The sequence below is a fragment of the Ceratotherium simum genome, chromosome 33 (assembly GCF_057802395.1).
Source record: "Ceratotherium simum simum isolate JZ-2026a chromosome 33, ASM5780239v1, whole genome shotgun sequence".
Lineage (NCBI taxonomy): Eukaryota > Metazoa > Chordata > Mammalia > Perissodactyla > Rhinocerotidae > Ceratotherium > Ceratotherium simum.
In genome coordinates, this window is record NC_141932.1 from 16,957,748 (window position 1) to 16,979,556 (window position 21,809).

Consider the following 21,809-nt stretch of genomic DNA (forward strand, 5'->3'; position numbering starts at 1 on the left):
CGAGCAGAGGAGGGGCGTGATCTGACTTGTTCTAACAGGATGCCCCTGGCTGCTGAGTAGGAAGAGAGAGTAGGAGCTTAGGGGGGTTGAGGGCATTAAGTACAGAGAGTTCTATTTATTTATTTCCTACCTTTGTTCTCCATCCTTACCCCTCTTCCTCTCCCCTCCTTAAGCACTCCTCAGATGTGCTTGGAGTATGGGAGTCATGAAAGATATCAAATACACAAGGTTGTGCCATGTGGGTCTGTTCTAATTCTACATCAGTGACACCACCTAATGGATCTTCTCTGGATTCTTTTCCACTCAACGCTGCATTGTTAGATGTCTCCGTGTTGTTGCGAGAACAACTAGCTCATCCTTTCTGCCGCTCCATGGTGTTCAACATTTTTTTTCATTCCCCTAGTGATGACCCCTAGGTAACTTCCAGCTCCCGTCCCCACAAATAACGTAGCAATGAACATCCTTGTCCATCCCCATATGTTTCTCTGCCCCTGCATTGGGCCAGACGTGGGATCATGGGACACAGGACACACAAATGCTTAATGTCACTGGAAGTGTCTGGTTTCTAGAAGTTTCCAGGTTGCTCCCCATAACAGTGACCCAGGCCACAGTCCTGAGGAGTGTTGCAGCTTCCCAGGGGCCCACGTCCTCACCAACACCTGGCATTTTGCTCTTCTGCTCTCTGCCGAGTGACCGGGAGCTGACTGGTGTCTGTGGTTGTTTTCCTCTCCCTGCCCCTGAGTTGGAGGTTCTCTTCACACGCAGATGTGCACTCTCTGCAGGAGCTGCCCGTCCATCCCCTCTGTCCATGTGACTCTCTTGAGTCTCCAGCCTGAGAGCTTCCTAGGGCTGATAAAAATGACTGAAATATCAATTGACTGACTGCAAAATGCTGGGAAAATGGCCAACTAAAAATTAGTAAGTATTGGATCAAATTGATAAAAAATACATCGTCGTGCCAACCAGCCAACCGCAGTGCAACGCCTCCTCCGATTTCTATCGAGGAATGTGGGTGCACTGTAATATGCCGGATATGATGCCAGCAAGGCCTGGGGCAGGACGTGTGTGCACAGTCGCAGCCGCATGCTCAGCAGGGTGAGGAGGAAAGTGGAGTGAGAAGGTGACCCTGAACTCCTCCTCGGGTTCAAATCCTGGCTCTCCCCACTTTGGGCTTCGTGATGTCCCACACGTGACTTTAGTTTTCTCTGCCTCAGTTTCTTGACCTAATAGGGGCAGTGACTGCATCTCCCTCAGAGGGGTTTTGTGAAAATGCAGTGCTTAGGGTTTTTTTTTCAGGTTTAGTGTAATTAATTATTTTATCAGGTATCACAGTCCCGTGGGAGAGAGAGAGCTCTCTGCAGACAGTGACGACCCAGGGTGGGCAGGGCTGGGATGGAGGTGCTTGAGCCAAGGGGAGGTCAAGGAGGGCTTCCTGGAGGAGGGAACATCAAAGCTGAGACTGTAAGGATGGGGATTGTGTCAGTCTGTAGCTCATGTCCTTCCCTGGCCCTCATCCAGATCCCTTTTCCTGATCCTTTGAAGTGTAATAAACACCTCCTGTGTGCACAGTGATGAGTCAACCCAGTCCCTTCTCTTGGGCAGCCCAGCCAGGGCAGAGCAGAGCAGAGCGACAGCCCCAGGCTGGGGTCCACTCCAGTTCTGTACTTCCTAGCTGTGTGACCTTGCACGAGTGGCTTTGTTACACAACCAGGTTCGCTTTGCCTGCCACATGATTATACGAATCACCAAGACAATGAGTTTGCAAAGAAAAAGGATTTAATCACAAGGCGGCCAAGCGAGGAGGCAGGAGAATCAATCTCAGATCCACTGTCCCGAAAATGGGGACCCAGGGATATTTATGGGGTAGGAGCAGGATGGTCTGAAGTGGGAATAGATGATTGGAGGGGAGGAGAGGTGAGGTAATTGATGATCTGTGCAAGCGTAGTCAAGCTTCGTGCCTCTTCATAAGGACGCGTGTTCACAAAATGGCGGCATTAGCGTGATCTGAGGGTGGAGTCTTTACCCTCTTGACGTCAAAAGGTCACTTCTGGAGAATTTGCAGGCCCAGTTGATGGGTTGGTGGTCTCAACGAGCCTGAACTGGACGAGGGATCTCAGTTCCTGAAAAACCACTCGTAATTACTCTGTGGATAAGATGGGGTCAGTTGAACTGGTCCTGGAGGGCCCGTGGTGACACCTTCACCTCACAGGTCTTGATGCCCTCATGGGAATAATAGGGCCCAGCTCGCAAGGTTCTTGTGAGGATTCTTCTAAGATCGTGAAATTCAAAGTCCTCAGCACAGAGCAAGTAGAGAATGTTCGATACAGGTGAGTCCTTGCCTCTCTTCCCTGAAGGCGCGACCCCCACCCTGTCCCATAGCCCCCCTCCCACAGCAAAGAAGCACTCAGAATTCTCTCTAGCATTTTTATTGCTGGTGGGGGGTGGGGGGAATATGGGGCACATTGTGGGAAATCTTCTGTACAGGTGCCCAGGGTATGGAGAATTTCAGAGCCTTCTTCACGGACACGGCAGCCAGGATGGTAGCCACCCCTCCTGGTGTTTCGTGGAGTGGAGTTTTGGGGTATGCTTATCTTTTGGTACATGCTTGTGTTGTGGTGTAGGCTTGTGTTGTGGTGTAGGCTTGTGATGTAATTTCCTGGTTGGCTTCAATACGGGTGCCCTGTAGGGAGAGGTAGGGGAGAGGTCATTGTGTTTTGCCTCCCCCTAGAATGCCTAATCCCACCCCTGACCTGACTCCCTGATCTTTCCCTTCCCCCAAGACAGTTAGGAGGAGCCCCAGGCTGGGTGGCCCCACTTCTGTGCGTGTTTCTGAGGTGGACCAGAGCCACTTGAATTCGGAACACCTCACCCTGGCCTGGCTTCAAGGCCGCCCTCTCTGGCTCCCAAGACTGCTCTTGCCCTGACCGTCCCCTGCTGATTCAAGGGCACATTGCAGCCTCCCTGCCTTTGCTCAGGCTGTGCCCCTGGCCTAGATGTCACCCTCTCCTTGATTATGTGCAGATCTTCCTGCCTCAGGGCCTTTGCACTCCCCCTCCACAGGGAACATTCTCCCCAAATTCGTAGTCCCAGCTGGTTTTTCTGTCATTCAGATCTCAATTGAAAGTGTTGTCTCTTCAGAGACGATCCAGTCTCCGTGTCTACAAAAGCCCCTCCCTGTCCTTGGTTGTTCACACCCACCCTGTTATTGTCTTCTCAGTGCTCAGCTCCCTCTGGCTCATCTCCTGGAATCCCCTCATTCATGGTCTGTTCCTCCCCCTTCTGCCTCCCCCCAGAATGTCAGCTCCCCATGGGCTGAGACTTCATCTTGTTCATCATGATTATTCCCCACATTGGAACAGGTCCCGGCCCTTAGCAGATGCTCCATGAATATCTGTTCATGAATGGATGCTTTTCTCACTCCTCAGACAGAGCCACTGGGGGTGAAATGATGTATGGAGCATCTGCACTGTGCCCGGCACGACGCAAGTCCTCCAATTTCCTTCCCTCACAACCACCCATTGTACAGATGCAGGCACTGAGGGTCCTGATCACAAGGGAGGAGTGGGTCTTCCCCAGCCTGTGGACACAGGTCTGTCCAAGTCCCCAGCTTGGGTCTTTCACCACCACCCAGGACCATGCTCACAGTGAGCCTGGATGGAGTCAGGGAACCTGTTCCTCAAGTCTGAGCACCCAGAAATGCAGCTGTGTGACCACAGGGCCTTCGTCAGCCTCTCCCAGCCTCAGTTTCCCCAATGTGTTCATTCATACGCCCTAGGCCTCTCATGCCGTGGGAAGGGTCCTGACCAGGTCATTGAAGCAGAGTCGTTCTTCTTCAACTTGTCAGGACTCCCTGATCCTTGTTGCCCAGCGTGTGTGCACTCTCTTTCACGATATCCGGGATGGCATCCAGGATACTGGAGGGCTCTGGGCCCACCTGGGCCAGGGATGGGCCTGTCCACGAATAGGGGTGCAAACATTTCACTGCTGGGAGGCCTCAGGAGGAGATTCCAGGGGTGGGAAAGGAGATCCGTCAATGGGATTCTTGCGGCTCATGGTGTTAGAATGATGGGAGGGGACACCGGAGCACATGGGGCTGGAGCTACTGGGAGTTGCCTTACTCTCACCACTGGACACCTGCCCCTGGCCCCAGCCCCTTTCCAGGCTATAAAAGCAAGACAGCCAATCCTGGAGGGATGAGAGTCAGTATGTCATCAGTTGCTGGGGCTCCACTGGGCAGATTTGCTAGCCCCTGGACCACCCTGTAGAGGTGCCTGAGACCCACTTGGCAGGGGACAGGGGCAGGGGGGTGATCAGTGGACAGTAGGGGAATCAGGGCACAGGAGGGGCCCCAGAGCTCTCAAGGGTCCTCTAAGCCTGGACCCCAGGCCCGTGGCCAGCTTCGCACTCCCCCATCTCAATCTCCCAGAGTCTCCTCTCCTCTTTTACCTTCGCAGACCATCCACAGAGCCACCAGCAGGACCGGGAGGGACAGGAGGAGCCTCATGGCTGGTGGGAGGGGCACTCTGGAGGCAGAGGCAAGGATGGGGGTGATCAGTGAGACCCTTCTCCCTCCCCCAGGTCCCTCCCGGCAAGTCAGCGAGCACCTACCTGGACCAGTGAAGGACAGGACAGGTGAGCACCTGCCCGGACCAGTGAGGGACAGGTGAGCACCTACCTGGACCAGTGAGGGTCAGGACAGGTGAGCACCTACCTGGACCAGTGAGGGACAGGTGAGCACCTGCCTGGACCGGTGAGGGACAAGTGAGGTGAGAGAGCCTGGCCTGGCCTGGGCCTTTATTAGGCTGGGGAGGGGCGGGGCAGGTTGCGGCGCAGGTTGCCTTCCCTCCCCTGGGCCTCCCCTGGGCCTGCCTCCCTGTGTCCTCTCACCTTTTCCATTTGGGCCCCTTGCTGGTGGGGGTGGGTCGGGTCCCTTTGGCCCAAAGCCTCTTGCTGTTCATCGCCTGCACCTCCAAATCTCCCTGACTGTGGGGACCTCAGCCTGCTCCAGCCCCTCCCCCCAGGGGACCCTCCCTCCTGCTGCAGCCCCTTCTCCCAGCCTCAGGGGTCTCAGTCTCTCTCTGGGTGACTCAGGAATCAGTTCACACTGTACCCTCCGCCCCCTCTTCCATGCCGCCCCCTTCTTCACAAGCCTCCTCAGCCCGAACAACTCCCACTCCACACTCTGGGGTCACGCCCCCCACTCCTATCCCCTCCCCGCCACCTCCAATTTCACTCTCAGACTCACCCCTCAAGTCCCACAACTTGCATCTGGGAGCATGCAGCCCTCCCTGGATGCGCTCAGGGGTCTAACCTTCACAGCCCTCACTTTCCCTTCTGGGGAGGGGTCTTCTCAGCCTGTCTAAATCACAAAACCTCAGCTGCAAGGCTCCAGTGTGTGTCCCTCCATCCATCCCACCAGGTCCCCTCTTCCACTGCTCCCCCATCTCCAAGCCTTCAGGGCCCCTGTAAACACTCCATCTGCTCTTCTTCCCCCTCTCAGGCCCCTCCAGGCACGATGACCCCCCATCTCCCCTCCCAGCACCCCATCAGCCTCCCAGGGCTGGGTCCGGTGCTTCCCCCTCTTCTCAGCTGCCTCTGACCGCCAGTGACCCCTGGCAGCTGCGGGTTGGGTCCTGGCCCTGGACTCTAGCTCCGCTGGCCTCCAGCCCCCACAACCACATGTCAGCCTGGAGATGAAAGGGACACACAGTCACTACCCTGGCAGGATTGCAACACCCCTCTGGGCAGCTCAGCACTTCCGCTCCCTGTCAGCCCCCAGCCGCCTTCCCTGACATCTGCTCCCCTCCCTGCCCCGCCCCAAAGGAAGAGAATGACAGCTTGGTTTTTCCAGTCCCATCTTCATCTCAGCTATAGGGGTTTCTTTTTACCCTGGGGAAACTGAGGCTCAGCCAAGAACATTCAGTGGCTCAGAGAGAGGCTAAGTGGGGGGGGGGGGGCTTCTTTATCCCTCTCTTTCCCGGACTTCAGGCTGTGTCTCTGGATCCCTGCTCGGATCAGCCTCCACCCTACAGCACCCCTGCCGGCCTGTGTTCCCCTGAGCTCCTTCCCCAGCCCCTGTTCCCCGGGTAGAGCTGACTGGGGCTGTGGTGAGGGGGACGCCGCTCTCTGCTCAGACTCTCCTCTGTGAGGATTCAGAATTCAGCTTTTCCAGGGAGACACATGGCTGGTGCCCCCTCTCTCCCCAACGCCTTGGGGAACAGGCTGAGAGGGGTGGCCCCAGCTGCAGGGCACACAGGGAGCAGTGGAATGCTGAGCGGGAACCAGGCCCCTGGCCTCTGAGCCCACTGACCCTTCCCCTCCTGACTCAGCTCTGGGTGAGTCATCTGTGGGGGGAGCCACCTCCACGGGGCACTCAAGGCAGGGCCGGGAAGCTCTCGTGGTGCAGAGTGTGCAGGAGCCCAAGCAGGCAGAGCGACGTGGAGAAGGGCAGGCCTGGCCTGTCCCCTGTGGTGGGAACCCTGCTCCCCTCCTCTGAGAACTGAGGGCCTGGGAGAGGAGAGCCCGGGTGCCTCCTGGCTTCAACCCTTGCTTCTCTGAGTGTTAGCTCCACACTTGACCTCCCAGGCCTGACCTCCATGGGGCAGTGCAGACCCTCCCACGGTGTCCTCTCCCTTTTCTCTGCAGCCTGGATCCAGCTCCCAGTACGCTGTCGGGATAGACAAGAGGTCCACATCCCAGCTGGGGGAGAGAAGGAACGAGAATGAGGGCAGAGGACAGGGAAGCACAGCTCAGAGGGAATGGGCTTGCTAACCCCAGAGGGAGGTAGACAGGCAGAGGGCCCAGGGACAAGAGAACGGTGGGGAAGACACACCTGGAGGAAGGAGGGAGAAGAGAAAACAGAAACAAGCAGGGTGGGGGACAAGAGAACCAGGAAGACGGAGAGAGAACAGAGAGAGGTGGAAGAAAACAGAAAGCAGAAAAATGAAGCCCCTTAGGGAGAGCAGGACTGAGACAGAGGCCAGGAGGGGCAGGAGCAGAATCAGCTCAGAAAACAGGGAGAAGGAGAGATGGAAAAAACCACAGTGACTTCACCATGACGGGGGCCTCAGGTCTTTGAGTCACAGCACCTCTCTGAAGCAGGTATTGTGAAGCTGAGATGAGAGGGAAGAGTGTGAGAGACTGAGCCAGCATGAGAGAGGGAGACAGAGAGGAACATGCCAGAGACAGGAGAGCTGAGAAAGAGAATCAGCCAGAGGGAAGGCCGGGAGCTTGAACTGGAAAAACGACGCAAGAAATGAACAGAGACCCCTAAGAGCTGTTGACAGGGACAGAAAGAAGTAACAAATGATGTAGCTATGAACATCCTCGTCCATCTTCCCATATGTTTCTCTGGCCCCTGCATTGGACCATACTTGGGATCACTAGGACACAGTACACACAGATACTTAATATCACTGGAAACAGCCAGGTTTCTCTCCACAACAGTGACCCGGGCCACAGTCCTGAGCAGTGTGTGCAGCTTCCCAGGGGCCCATGTAACCATCATAGAGCAATCCGTGCTGGCCCTATTGTATCCATAACAAAATGTCAAAGTTGTTCTGCAGGGGCAATGAGCAAAAACTACAAGTCATGTAACTGGAGCATGCTCAGTGGATGGAAACCTTCTCCTCAGATGACCTCAAGTCACCTAGAAAAGTTCCGTAACAACGGAACTCAATGTGAAGAGAAAGCTGTGTGGGGATCCTAATAAGCCAGGGGTCCCTTGATTTGTAGCACATGGGACTTAAAAGACTGTTACACTCCCACCCTCCAATCAGATTCCGCCAAGCTAGTGTTCTGCATACCCACTCCCACTCCCAACTTCATAAAAGTCTATTCCCGCTTCAGCTCCAGGAGACAGATTTGAGCCTTGCCTCCTGTCTCCTTGCTGGTGGACCTTGCAATAAAGCTCTTTCTTCTCTCAAAAGCAGGTGCCGTAGTATTGGCTTCTATGGGCATCAGGCAGCAAGCTCTTTCTTGGTAACAAATTTGGCAACAAGGAAGGAACTTCTGTTCTCTTGACCACTTGCCTGAAGCTTGGTTGGCCCTCAACAGGGCACTGGCCCTTATCATTGACCCTGGCCCTCCTTCTTCCAATTGTCCTGGGCACCTGACTCTGGGACCTAGACAATATGCCTATTGCAAAAAGGAAGGCCATTGGAAAAGGGAATGCCCCAGCCATTCTCAGAAGTTGAGAGAGAAAATCAATGTGCCTGACCACCAGATGCCCCAGTTTGCTGACAGTGACCAAGAATGACGGGGCCCAGGAGCCCCTATGGATTCCGCCAGCATCATTGACTTTTCCTACAAGGAACCCTGGGTGACAACTGCTGTGAGAAAAATACTTGTAGACTTTCTGACACTGGAGCTACTTTTTCTGTACTAAACACCAGACAGCCCCCCTTTCCCTCAAGACCATGTCCATTACTGGTGTATCTGGGGAAGTCTCTCATACATATTTCATACAACCACTCAATTGTCACGTAGAAAAAACATATCTATGGCACCGCTTTCTGTATGTGCCTGAGTGCCCTATTCCATCATTGGGACGAGATCTACTAACAGAATGAAATGCCCAAGTGACTTTTTCACCAGAGAAAGTAGACATTAAAGTCTTCCCAGATCACAGCTGCACTCTTCAAGCCACCCTGTTGCAAGTAAGAGAGGAGTCTTAATCAAAAGTCCCTGAAGAAGTTCTACGACTTCTTATCTACAGATAAGAGTAGATGTTCGTGCTGACAAGAGGCTGGGAAGAGCCAAGATGGTTGGTCCAATAGAGGTAAACTTCTGCCCAGACACCAAGACTCCAAATTTGAAGCAATACCCTTTAAAGGGGCATGTGAAAGAGGGTATAAAGCCTCTGAGAGCCAGCTTTCTTAAATGCCAATGAATCTGACTTGGTCACTCCCTATATAGCACTCCCACCCTGCGGGTTCAAACACCTGGGACCAGAGACCAGCGTTTTGTACAGGCTTTGAGAGCCATCCATCAAACTGTAGAGGATATACATCCGGAGGTGCCGAATCCTTACGCTCCACTTGCAGCTTCATCTGGGGACTTTTGTTGTTTACAGTTCTGGACTTAAAGGTGCCTTTTACTGCATTCCTGTAAACCCTGAGTCTCAGGAACTGTTTGCCTTTGAGTGGCACGATCCAGAGACTATTATAAAACAACAATATTGTTGCATGGTCCTCCCACAAGGATTCCAAAATGCCCCCACCATCCTTGGGGAAGCCCTAGCCCAGGACTTAAGGGATCTCCCGTTAAATGAAGAAATCTTACTCCAACATGTGGATGACAACTGATTGCTAGTAAAACTAAGGAAGCTTCAGACCAAAATACAATCATTGCTTTAAACTTCCTGGCAGAATGAGGATATAAAGTCTCCAAGGGGAAGGCACAAATTTCTCAACCAGCTGTAAATTATTTAGGATTTGAGTTATCAAAAGGACAAAGAAACTTATTACAGTAGCGAAGGGAGGCACTGGCTAGGGTGGCTGTCCCCACCACCAGAAGACAATTGCGAGGATTTTTAGGATTGGCTGGCTTTTGTTGTATTTGGATCCTTAATTTTGGACTTATGGCTAAACCCCTAAATGAAGCTCTTAAAGGAAATGACTATGAGCCATTAAACTGGACTGCGGAATGCCATAAGGGGTTTCATGCCATCAAGGAGAAACTTTTAACAGCCCCAGCACTTGCTCTCCTGGACATTAAAAAGCCATTTGATCTTGTTGTATGCAAAAGGCAGGCCGTGAATCTTGGAGTGCTAACTCAGAATTTAGGTGCGCCAGAAGGCCAGTAGCTTATTTTTCAAAACAATTGGACAATATAACTCAGGGTGGCAAATTTGCCTCCAGGCTGTGGCTGTGACCTATGACCTTTTTTGAGAGGCTGGAGAATTTACCCTGGGCCAGCCTACTACTGTGCACACTCCTCACTGTGTGCTGCCTCTACTTGAACAGAAAGGTGGATATTGGCTTACTTCGGGAAGATTGGGCAAATATCAGACCATACTACTGGACAGCCCAAATGTAAAATTGAAGGTGGTATCCACCCTAAACCTAGACACCATGTTTCCCAGTCTGACAGGAGAACCTGTCCATGATTACGTACAAATAATTGAAGAAGTTTATTCTAGTGGACCCGACCTGACTGACAGACATGGAAGTGTTTACTGATGGGAGCAGCTTCATGGACTGTGGACTCTGGAAGGCCAAGTATGCAGTAGTAACTCATCACGAAATCCTAGAAGTGGAAGCACCCCCTCCAGGTACATCTGCCGAGAAGGAAGAGCTCATAGCCCTTGCAAGAGCCCTGCATCTTGGAGCTAAGAGAAAAGTAACCATTTATACTGATTCTAAGTATGTCTTCTGTGTTGTGCATGAACATGGGGTCCATATGGAAAGAGAGGGGTCTACTAACATCAGGAAGAAAGAGATCAAACATGTGGAGGAGATACTGGCCCTATTAGAAAAAGTGGCCATCGTACATTGCCTGGTCCACCAAAAGTCTGACAGTTATATAGCTAAAGGAAATAATTTGGCCGATCAGGCCGCAAGACTGGCAGCCAGAACCAAAAACCCAGATCCTAAGGCCCCAGCACTCATCCTGAGTGTGGATCTGTCCCTTTCGGCCTCAGTATTCAGAAATGGATCTAGACAGAGCAGATGAATGCGGATTTCATGCTGACTCTCGAGACTTAGATGGTGATCATGAGCAAACAACCAAAGAAGGGCTGGATTTATGATGAACAGGGACTAGTGCTTATACCCGAGCACTGAATGGAAGGAATTGTTACTCACCTACGTCAAGGAAACCATTATGGGAGAGATGCAACTTATCATTGGCTGCAAAAGCTTAATGTTGGTCCACAAATGCAAAGGGCCATCCAAAATGTAGTACAAAATTGCCTGATTTGCACCGGAAGCAATTCCTAAACCAGGCCACCGCCAATAATCAAAGGGGTGCAAACCCGAGGGACAGAACCGGGAGATGATTGGCAAACTGACTTTACTGCTCTGCCTGGAGCCATGGAAAATCACAGATATTTGCTGGTATTTGTGGACAGCATCACAGGATGGGTTGAAGCTTTTCCATGCAGGACAGAAAAGGCTTCTGAAGTAACAAAGTCCTTATTAAAAGAAATGATCCCTCCCTTTGGGCTGCCTCTTTCAAATCAAAGTGATAATGGAGGAGCTTTCATAGCCAAGGTAACACAAGAGGTGTCTGGGGCCCTCGGAATACAATGGAAGTTACATGGTTCATGGAGGCTTCAGTCTACAGGAAAAACTGAAAAGGTGAACTACGCTCTAAAGAAAACAGTTGCCAAAATACATCAGGAAACCAAGTTAACATGCGATAAGGTCTTGCCGGTTGCCCTGCTTAGGGTAAGAGTATCCCCTAGAAGTAGGCTTCAATTAGGCTGTTATGAAATGTTATATGGGACACCCTTCCCTAAAACTGAGTATTATTGCAGTCTTGGAAATGATCATATTGTAAAGGAATTAGATACTATAAAGTGTGTCCAGTCTCTAGGTGCTACTTTCTCTGCTGTACATAAATGTGCTTCTAGCCGATTAATGTTCCCACAGATGTTCCCCTGTACTGTATTAGCCAGGGAGATGGGTCTTCCTCCAGACTTGGAAGAATCAACACCCTGAGAATCGACTACAGCCTAACCAGAATGGACCCTATGAAGCCCTTCTGGTTACATATTCTTTGGTTACATTAAAAGGAGTTGACCCTTGGGTGCATCCCTCTCAAATAAAAATTATACCCATTTCTAGTTAGGATTCCCTTCATCCCCTCTATGATCCCCAAACAAGTCACACCCTTCAAGGACAATGGCAAACAGAAGGACCAAAACCCTCCTAACACTGGGTGGCAATAGAGGCCTAAGGGCGACTTTTCCACCCGAGAGTGTTCTTATGAAACTTGAACTGACCTAAAGTAACTTTTTAGGAAAAAAGGAAAAAACAAACCATAAAACCCAGGGGACTGTTGAATCTCCAGATAAAGCAGCAGCTATTCCCGTTCCTGGAACCAGCCTCTGCCTGATCAGGTTGAGGGACCCGGAGCAGCCAACAGCTGAAGGAGACAGCTTACCCGGGATCCCGGCCCCGGCCTGTGTTGATGCAATTTCATTTTACCTTGCTCTCACATACACTAGCCTGCACTGCCTAATTAATCACTGTTACCTCCTCGTTTTAAATCCCGCAAAAGATTATTCAAAATTTTCGGCTTCTCCCTCGGATAAAACTCCGTGGGGACTTGCTCTCTGATGATGAAACCCCGTCATTAACGCATCTTTGCCTGACTCCTTCTGGTACATTGACTGAACCATTTTCTTTGTTGATTCAAATCCGGACTGTAAAATGTCCCCTACTCTTCTTTACTATGGTCTTTTGTTCATCCTGGGCTCTCAAGCTTGGAGAGATAATTCCTTAATAAGAATGTCACAGGTTCTTTCAAAATCAGGAAACCTTACTGACTGTGGGATCTGCCGCCCAAAGCCCTGCTCAGTACCTCATCATAGTGACCCTATAATAACGCCGGTAATCAATTTCTCAAGCATATCTAATTTCACCGTGACCTATGACAAAAAACCTTTAGAAGTAACCTATGGGGTCAGTTGATCGACACGGGATCTCCTGTCCCCTGTTTTTCCCTAACTGAGCCTAAATTTGGTCTTCTTCTTGTGTCCTCAGATGAAAAGAATGACCCTGGCATCTCCTCTTGTCAAGCTTTCAGTCATGGTGCCTCTTGGTCAGGATGTTGTAAAAACCGTACCTATTTTTCCCAGCCTGTGTCCCTCCCATATGTAATATCTAAGTGTTTCAACTGAACTAACAAAAATCGAAACGCTCCACTATGTATAAAGACAAGACAGGAAAAAACACATTTTCAGGGGGCACCCACACCTCTGCCAAGTGCAGGTTAAGTTATTCCTCCAGGACATTGCCACACGCTGACCCCTGGCTTGACCATGTCCTAGATGAGGTCCCCCAAAATGAAAGCCTAAATTTTAATGCTGTGTCTGGTATTCCATGCGCCCCCTCAGGGTCCATCTTTGTCTGTGTGTCCAAACAGTAACCCTGGGCCTGTACATACCTTGATAGCTGACACACAGGAGGTACTTACCTATTAGGATACTGAGTCACTCTTTTCCCTGTGGGTAACTCAAGCAAAGCCCAGCATCGGACTAGTTCTTTAAAATTTTTACTAGAACTAAACGATCTATATGAGATGAGGATTCGATCTGGGGAACACCTGACAAATATTTGCCTGGGGGTCAGCCAAATTCTGCTGGTTATTTCTTTAGATGAATTCTAGTCCCCTGGTGCATTGTGGCAGCTCGTGAACATATGATTAGAAATCTCTCTTTCACCTTAGGAATGATAGCCAGAGAAATGGCCCAAGCCTTAGCCGCCCAGCATAAAACATTAGATTCCTTGGCTAAAGTAGTGTTAGATAACCGAGTTGCTCTGGGTAACATACTAGCTAAGCAAGGAGTTGTTTGTGCTGGAGCAAACTTTTCCTGTTGTGTCTGTATAATACCTCTTCAGGGGTTGAAACTCATATAGATAAAATCAGACAGCAGGCCGCCTGGTTCCAACAAGTGTTGGATCTCTTATGAGATCCAACCCAAGAACCTGGGTTGGATCTCATAAGAAATATCTTCTCATGGATCCCAGTGGGAATAAGGGTCTGTACTTGAAGCGTTACTTTAAGTTGGGTATTGTTATTTTGTGCTTGTTAGGATTTGTATTCCTTCTTGTCAAACTCTGTGTTTGCTGTTGTGTCTCATATCCTGAAACACACACCCTCAAAGCATACGATGACCATTCAACATAAAGACCCAGACCCTGGGACCCCTGGACATTTGCAGCTAAATGCAAAATAATTTCATTCCTCAAAGCCCAAATCTTCACCCCTAAACAGCAGGAAGTAGTTAGAATGGTCATCGCCAATCAGAATGAGGAATGGACAAAGAAAAGGGGGGATTTGTAACCACCACAGACCAATCCATACTGTTCCTATTGTATCCTCTTGTATCCATAATGAAATGTCAAAGTTGTTCTGCAGGGGCAACGAGCAAAATCTGCAAGTCATATAGCTGGAGCGTGCTCAGAGGATGGAAACCTTGTCTTCGGATGACCTCGAGCTGCCTAGGAACCAAAAGTTTCCCAACAATGGAACTCAATGTGCAGAGAAAGCAGTGCGGGAAAGCTAATAAGAAGCGAGGGGTCCCTTGATTTGTAGCACATGGGACTTAAAAGACTGTTACACTCCCACCCTCCAATCAGATTCCGCCAAGCTAGTGTTCTGCATACCCACTCCCACTCCCAACTTCATAAAAGTCTATCCCCGCTTCAGCTCCAGGAGACAGATTTGAGCCTTGCCTCCTGTCTCCTTGCTGGTGGACCTTGCAATAAAGCTCTTTCTTCTCTCCAAAGCCAGTGCCGCACATCAGGCTGCAAGCCCTTGCTCAGTAATACCCACATCCTCACCAACGCCTGGCATTTTCCGCTCTTCTGCTCTCTGCCGGGTGACTGGGTGCTGACTGGTGTCTGTGGTTGTTTTCTTCTCCCTGGCCCTGAGTTGGAGGTTCTCTTCACATGCAGATGCGCACTCTCTCCAGGAACTGCCCGTCCATCACCTCTGTCCCTGTGAGTCTCTTGAGTCTCCAGCCTGAGAGCTTCCCAGGGGCTGATAAAAATGATTGAAATATCAATTGATGGGATGCAAAGTGCTGGAAAATTGGCCAACTAAAATTAGTAACTGTTGTATTAAATCGGTACAGAATAGACCATTATGCCAACCAGCCAACCGCAGTGCAACGCCTCCTATGATTTCTATCTAACGAGGAAGGTGGGTGCATTGTCATATGTGGGGTAAGATGCCAGCGAGGCCTGGGGCAGGACAAGTGTGCACAGTCACAGCCGCATGCTCTGCAGGGTGAGGAAGAAAGTGGGGTGAGAATGTGACCCTGGCACCCCTCCTCGGGTTCAAATCCTGGCTCTCCCCACTTTTGGTTTGTGACTTACACAAGTGACTTTAGCCTTCTGTGCCTCAGTTTCTTCCTCTGTGAAATAGGAGCAGTGACAGCATCTACCTCAGAGGGGTTTTGTGAAAATGTAATGTCTAGAGTTTTTTGGTTTTACTTTGTTTTCTGTCACATTTAGTATAATTAAACATTTCATCAAGTATTATTGAACCCCTGCACCATGCCCAGTCTTGTGCTGGGCTGTGCCTGGGGACACAGTGGTGACAACAGCTCTGGCCCTGTTCTTCTGGGGCTCATAGTCCAGTGGGGAAGACAGACATCCCCAGACAGTGATGACCCATGATGGACAGGGCTCCAACAGCCTGAAAGTCAAGGAGGGCTTCCTGGAGGAGGGGGCATCAAAGCTGAGACTTGGAGGGTGGTGATTGGGCTGGTCTCTAGCTCATGTCCTATCCTGGCCCTCATCCAGATCCCTTCTCCTGATCCATTAAAAGTGTAAACAACACCTCCAGTGTGCATGGTGATGAATCAACCCAGTCCCTTCTCTTGGGCAGCCCAGCCAGGGCAGAGCAGAGCAATAGCCCCAGGCTGGGGTCCACTCCGGTTCTCTACTTCCTGGCTCTGTGATCTTGCACAAGTGACTTCACCTCTCTGGGCCTCAATGCCCTCATGGGATTAAGTGTCTTCAACTTTTGAAGCCTGGTACCTGAGGGTTACTGTAAATATTCAGTAAGAACTTGATTGCTCTTCGACATTGTTCCCAATACAGACACAATTGAAAAGAAGTTAATCTTGTTAATTTGCTGTTTTCTTGTTTAACCTGAGGGGTGACTCAAGGGTCACAAGGATTTAGGAGCTTGTTTTGCAGAAGAAAAAGAATACCTTTAAGCAAGTTAGTGGGGCCGGCCCTGTGGCATAGTGGTTGGGTTCTGTGCTCTGCTTCAGTGGCTGGGAGCTTGCAGGTTCAAATCCCAGGTGTGGACTGATGCACTGCTCATCAAGCCATGCTGTGGCGGTGTCCCACATACAAAACAGATGAAGATGGGCACAGATGTTAGCTCAGCACTATTCTTCCTCACCCAAAAGAGGAAGATTGGCAATAGATGTTAGCTCAGTAATAAGAAGCCAAAAGTAGATAAACTTAGATATGTTTAGCCATAATGTTTCAGTATTTTATCTTATTTGAAAATGACCTAGATACTCAACACATTTTTATCATTTAACTTAACTTAGCAAAACTCTAAAGTTTTAAGTTACCAAAAAGAACTTGGAAGCTGTTCTTTCAAGTATACAGATCATAAAACATAATTATTGTACCCAAAAACTCTTACTCTTTTTCATCTATCTAAATCATTGGTTTCCAACAATTGTGGTTCGATTACCCACAAAAACTTCATGAGACATTAGATAAAATCAGCTATCATTTGGGGGCCGGCCCGGTGGTGCAAGTGGTTAAGTGCGTGTGCTCCGCTGCGGCGGCCCGGGGTTTGCCGGTTCGGATCCCGGGCGTGCACCGACTCACTGCTTGGCAAGCCATGCTGTGGTGGCGTCCCATATAAAGTAGAGGACGATGGGCATGGATGTTAGCCCAGAGCCAGTCTTCCTCAGCAAAAAAAGAGGAGGATTGGCAGATGTTAGCTCAGGGCTGATCTTCCTCACAAAAGAAAAAAAAATCAGCTATCATTTAAAGCTATTATTTTGCTGACGAATTTGTAACAGGTAACGGGAGCTTATTTGACTAGTAAACCCGGCTGCGTGTCAGCATCATATCCAAATACTGACAACTCTGGGGACACGCCTGTTTCAATCAAACCAACAAACTTAAATAAAGCTTTCAGTTAGCAAAGATTAATTTATGTCATGTTAACTTGAAAGACATTCAGGTTAATTTCTATTACGTCTAGAATTTATATAAGCTCTTCCTTTAAGCCAATTGAATAGAGTTCTTCAGAAATTATACCATCCAGAGGTAAAATATCACACATATATAACATACATATAGACACACATACACAGAGTTTCCACAGCTATTGTTTTAAAATTACTGCCGTGAATCAGGTGCAGTAATATAAAGCTCCCTAGTTATGAATCCAAATTTTGTTTTAAGCCTTTTTTACTAATATATGTGGAGAAGACACTCAAGATGCTAGATTTTTGGTGAGGGTGCTCTTATGGCCATCTTTTGGTCTTTCTCCCTTCTTTTTCTTCAGTCTTAGGAATTGGTGATGGGCTAGATAACACTTCCCAGAGAGGTGAGGCAATAATCCTTTCTGAGGTAAAGGAACTGGTTGGAATCTGAACTCCCTCTAGGGCTGCTTTTCCAGTCTTACAAGGATTTTTTTTAATGATAATTGCTCTTGATTTCTCAGAAATTGGATGGTAACTTAAATGACATTATAGGTTGATCTACCTGTCCAACTACATCATAAAGGCACAGAGAAGCCACTCAAGTTTTCTCCAAGATGGAGCGTCTGGGGCATACCCCATCCAATAGAAAGTGTTTCCAATTAGTTAAAATGCACCCAAGGGGTGAGTCTCCAGGGATGCTTGGGGCTTTCCCCATGGCAGTAAAGCCAGTGTCTGACTGACAGCAGGACCGGAGAAGGGTGCAGAGCCCAACTGCAGGCATCAATATAGCTATAAGATCTAGTCAAGTCCCACTCAGCCCCGGCACTTGGTCCCTGAGCCAGCACAAAGCAAGCCAGGGAGGCAAGAGGCACAAGTCTGGAGTGGGCTGCGGGCCAGGACTCCCAATGCTGGGATTGAGAGTTAAGTCCCTCGCAAAAGCTTGTCAAATTTTCAATTTTACAGAAGGTCCAGGTTCTGCTCAGGTCCAGCCTGAACTTAACCCCGGCTTGGTGACAACAGAGGAGGTGACGAACGACACAGACAAAGAAGGAAAAGAGGTGATCAGGTCTCGCCCTCACGGCCTCTTCTCAAGGATTATCAAGATAAGGGTCACACAAACAACAGTTCCTGTGCCGGGACACACAACCCTGGCAGGGTAGTTTAAACCCGAAACCAAAACTGCCAAGAGAGGGCACCCTTCTTGGGGTCGCCAGGGTGATGTGGCCTGGAAACCAGAGAGGAGTTCTCAGGGGTTGAGCCTTTGACTCTTTAAAGATTCCTTTGTTTCTTGGTTCAAAAACTCAAAGGGAGCCCAAAATGGTCACTGTAACTTTAAATTATCTCAGGTTAAGGGCAGGCATGGTGGCACAGCGGTTAAGTGCGTGCGCTCTGCTCCGGTGGCCCGGGGTTTGCAGATTTGGATCCCGGGTGCACACCGATGCACGGCTTGTCAAGCCATGCTGTGGCAGTGTCCCGTATAAAGTAGAGGAAGATGGGCACAGATGTTAGCCCAGGGCAATCTTCCTTAGCAAAAAAGACGAAGATTGGCATCGGATGTTAGCTCAGGGCTGATCTTCCTCATCGATAAATAAATAAATAAATAATCCCAGGTTATCTCGCTAGCTGTTTACAGTTATCTCCATTTTAGGGGGCTTTTCCCAAGGCAGCTGTAACAAACAAGGTAATTTCTAAAGAGAGTTTGTTACAGTCACTGAGAAACTCAGTCCCCAAACAGTCAATTTTAAGCTATTTACCGACACAGACACAGGCACAGAAAAACCAGACACCAGTGAATAGTTCCTAGATTTAGGGTATGAAGTCCAACAACTGTTCCCGCTCTGAGTGCATGCCCAGATGGTCCTATTGGACCCCAGATGGCCCTGCCATAAATGGAAGGACCCCACGTTGCACTGCCATAAGCAGAAGGATCCCAGATGGAGGGGAAAGGAGTTCATGAGCGTCCTTGAGGTCACTTACCCTATTCCAGATTGGGCCCATTGACTCACCAGATGCAGCCATTTCTCTTCCTACCACAATCATCATTAGGAGCCATCTGGCATAAGTATGGGAAAGCAGGAAGGGCAGTTCCCTGAGACAAAGAGAGCCTCAGCAGCCACTAGGGACTCACCCAACAGGTTGCCTGTCTGAGGTCAACTGGCCACGAGCAGGACTTAATGTCCCACCTGGGGTACCAAGTTGTTACCACCCAAGGCGGGTCATCTGCCTGCTGCAAGAGATGTCAATAGTCAAGAGGCAAGGAGGTAGGAGAAAGGACTTTTTATTACAGCTTGCTAGCAAGGGGGAAGATGGCTGGGGGGACTAATGTTCAAAAGAACCATCTTACAGAACAAATGTTACTGCACAAAGGGCATGATCTGCTCACCGCAAGACAAAAACCAATCGTCGAGAGGCAAGATGGTGGCAGTTTATTACAGTTTATTATTACAGGTCAGTTTATTACAGCTTGCTAGCAAGGGAGAAGATGGCCAACTAATGTCTGAAAGAACCATCTTAAGGGGGCACAAAATTTTGAAGTAGTTATATAGGCCAGTGGGTTATAGGGGAGGGGGTTAGGAATGTTGACCCTCTGGTGTTACAGACCGGGAGTCGCCACACCAGATCTTTCAGTTTTCATCGATGATGGCTAACAGCATAGACTACTCTCTATTCAGGTACCATCAAGGTACCATCTTATCACAGCTGGGAGGTACATGCACAAGCCAGGGTCATAAAATCTACAGAGAAGGTAGGTCTCCTGGTGGGTGCATGTCCAGCTGGGTTAGTCAGTCAGAGGTCATTCAAAGTTACAATAGGGTTTCTTTTCTACAATATGGCTTCCCTTATGTCAAGCTTGCATTGAGCTGGTATCAATTCCCCCCTTTTGTTTTTCGTTCCTCAATCTTGGAGGAGGGACATCCTGTTGATGAGGGGCATAGGTTTTTCCCTATCATTGAACCAGTCTCTTAGTAAGACAGTGATGCAGGTGAGCTCCCAAAGTTAGGCCTATATTGTGTAAGCAAGTAACCGGGTATTTAATAAGACAAAAAGAAAAACAAACTTAATGGTGGGAGCAAATTATAAACCAGTTTCTGAGGTGAGAGTCAAGAAGATCTCTAGATATCAGCGTTAAAGAATCTTTTGCAGTTTGAAATGCCTCTGATGATGTCATTGGGTATTCAGGTACCTTTCTGAGTGGCTTACACAGCAACAGACATGAGTCTCTCTTAAGTTTATATCAAGTCCTCCAGCTTCAGTTTGCAAGGCTTCAGGAAAAAAGGCAGCTTCAGTTCTCAGTGATTCCAAGTGAAAATGATGAAGAAAATAAAAATGGTTAGTTTGGAGATTTGTAGCCAGATATTTCAGGAGACTAGAAGAATTCAGGATCCAGTCCTGGATCCTTTGTTTTACATCCTTAAAAGATGTAAAACACAAACCTCAGGGGCCGGCCTGGTGGCACAGCGGTTAAGTGTGCACACTCTGCTGTGGTGGCCCGGGGTTCACAGGTTCGGATCCTGGGTGCACACCATATGCACCGCTTGTCAAGCCACGCTGTGGTAGTGTCCCATATAAAGTGGAGGAAGATGGGCATGGATGTTAGCCCAGGGCCAATATTCCTCAGCAAAAAAAAAGAGGAGGATTGGCATTGGATGTTAGCTCAACGCTGGTCTTCCTCACACACACATACACACATACACACACACACACAAAACCTCAAATATAATTAACAGAGCTAGAATCTAATATCCATGAATGTGTACTATAGTTTCTACTGAAACATAGTTTTTCTCTTTAAAATCACCATCATTTTTACCAAAGATAGCCAATTTAGACTCATTGGTTTGCAAAATAAGTCTAGTTTCAATAAACTTGGCCCAATTATTTACATAAGTGCAGCAAGAATAGCAGTCGATTATACAGACTCTTTCAAGTCTACTTTGCTGGAACTTTTTATAAGGAATCTCAGATTGAACTTTAAAGGCCTCTCGAGGCCTGGAAAGCAAAGCCAAGGACTTTGTCATCAGATTTTCCCTGCAATACCTACAGATTTGGGCGAATTCCTCTCTTCTTTTGAGGTTCCCCAAAATATTGAGATTCCAGGCACCTGTCAGAAAAGTGACCTTCCTTATTTACCCAGTAAGTTTGCTGGGAATGCTGTACACAAGGTACCACTCCAATATTTCCAAGTGGCTTTATTCCATAAAGTCCAATCTTTGTCTCTCAAAAGCTGTCTGGTCATATCTGAGTCTATGCATGTTTCTCTCAAATATGACATTCCAGTCAAAGCTTTGGTAATATAACCAATGCTTTCAATTGTGTCCTGTTATAAGGAGAACAGATTCTTATTGAAATTATGCAAATAACTATATTGCCATGAAAATAACAATATTCACTTACTAAGAGTTTCCAAATTCTGGAGCAATCAGTAGAGAGAAAAAGATAAATGTTTCAATTCTGTTTACAAAAGTATAATTTACTAAATTGCTATAAGTCATAGTTAGCTTAAGAGAAAAGAGAAAAAGTTTTCCTTAAATCTGAAAAACCACGTTTTTAAAATCAGCAATATTTCAAACAAAAGTCATAAAAATTTATAATCATCCTCAGAAGTTAATTTAGTCCTGTGTAATTGATTTTTGATCTTCACCTTCTGTTAGCAGTTTTATGGGGCCATCAGTTTCTCTGTTAGAGTCCTGTAATTTCTTACCCAGTTCAGTTTCATAATCTGATAGTTTGTCAGAAACCTGTATTCCAGAGTAAATGTCAGAGTCCTTTCCATGAACCTCTCTGAAAATGAAAACATTTGCAAAAGCATCAGAGCAAGACAATAACTGTCTGTAAATGCCAAAAGACTTAAAAATGACAATTGACAGATAAACTTGATTAATTTTGTGACACACAACACTTTAAGATAATAACTAGAATTATGACTGATAACTAGGACAGATCAGAATTC

At 48.4% G+C, this 21,809-nt stretch overlaps 1 long non-coding RNA gene across 2 annotated transcripts; it reads right to left on the reverse strand.

The window, feature by feature from the left end:
• Nucleotides 1-1,764: 1,764 nt before the first annotated feature.
• LOC147912860 (uncharacterized) lies at nt 1,765-21,243 on the reverse strand. Of its 2 annotated transcripts, XR_015549487.1 has the most exons (7): nt 20,901-21,243; nt 20,043-20,147; nt 15,893-16,017; nt 14,514-14,712; nt 4,447-4,523; nt 3,805-3,951; nt 1,765-2,680 (listed from the first exon to the last, which is right to left on the reverse strand). It is a non-coding gene; the product is annotated as an uncharacterized LOC147912860 (long non-coding RNA). The 2 variants fall into 2 exon arrangements; XR_015549486.1 differs by lacking the exon at nt 20,901-21,243 and having other exon boundaries at nt 20,043-20,296.
• Between the last annotated feature and the right edge of the window lie 566 nt (nt 21,244-21,809).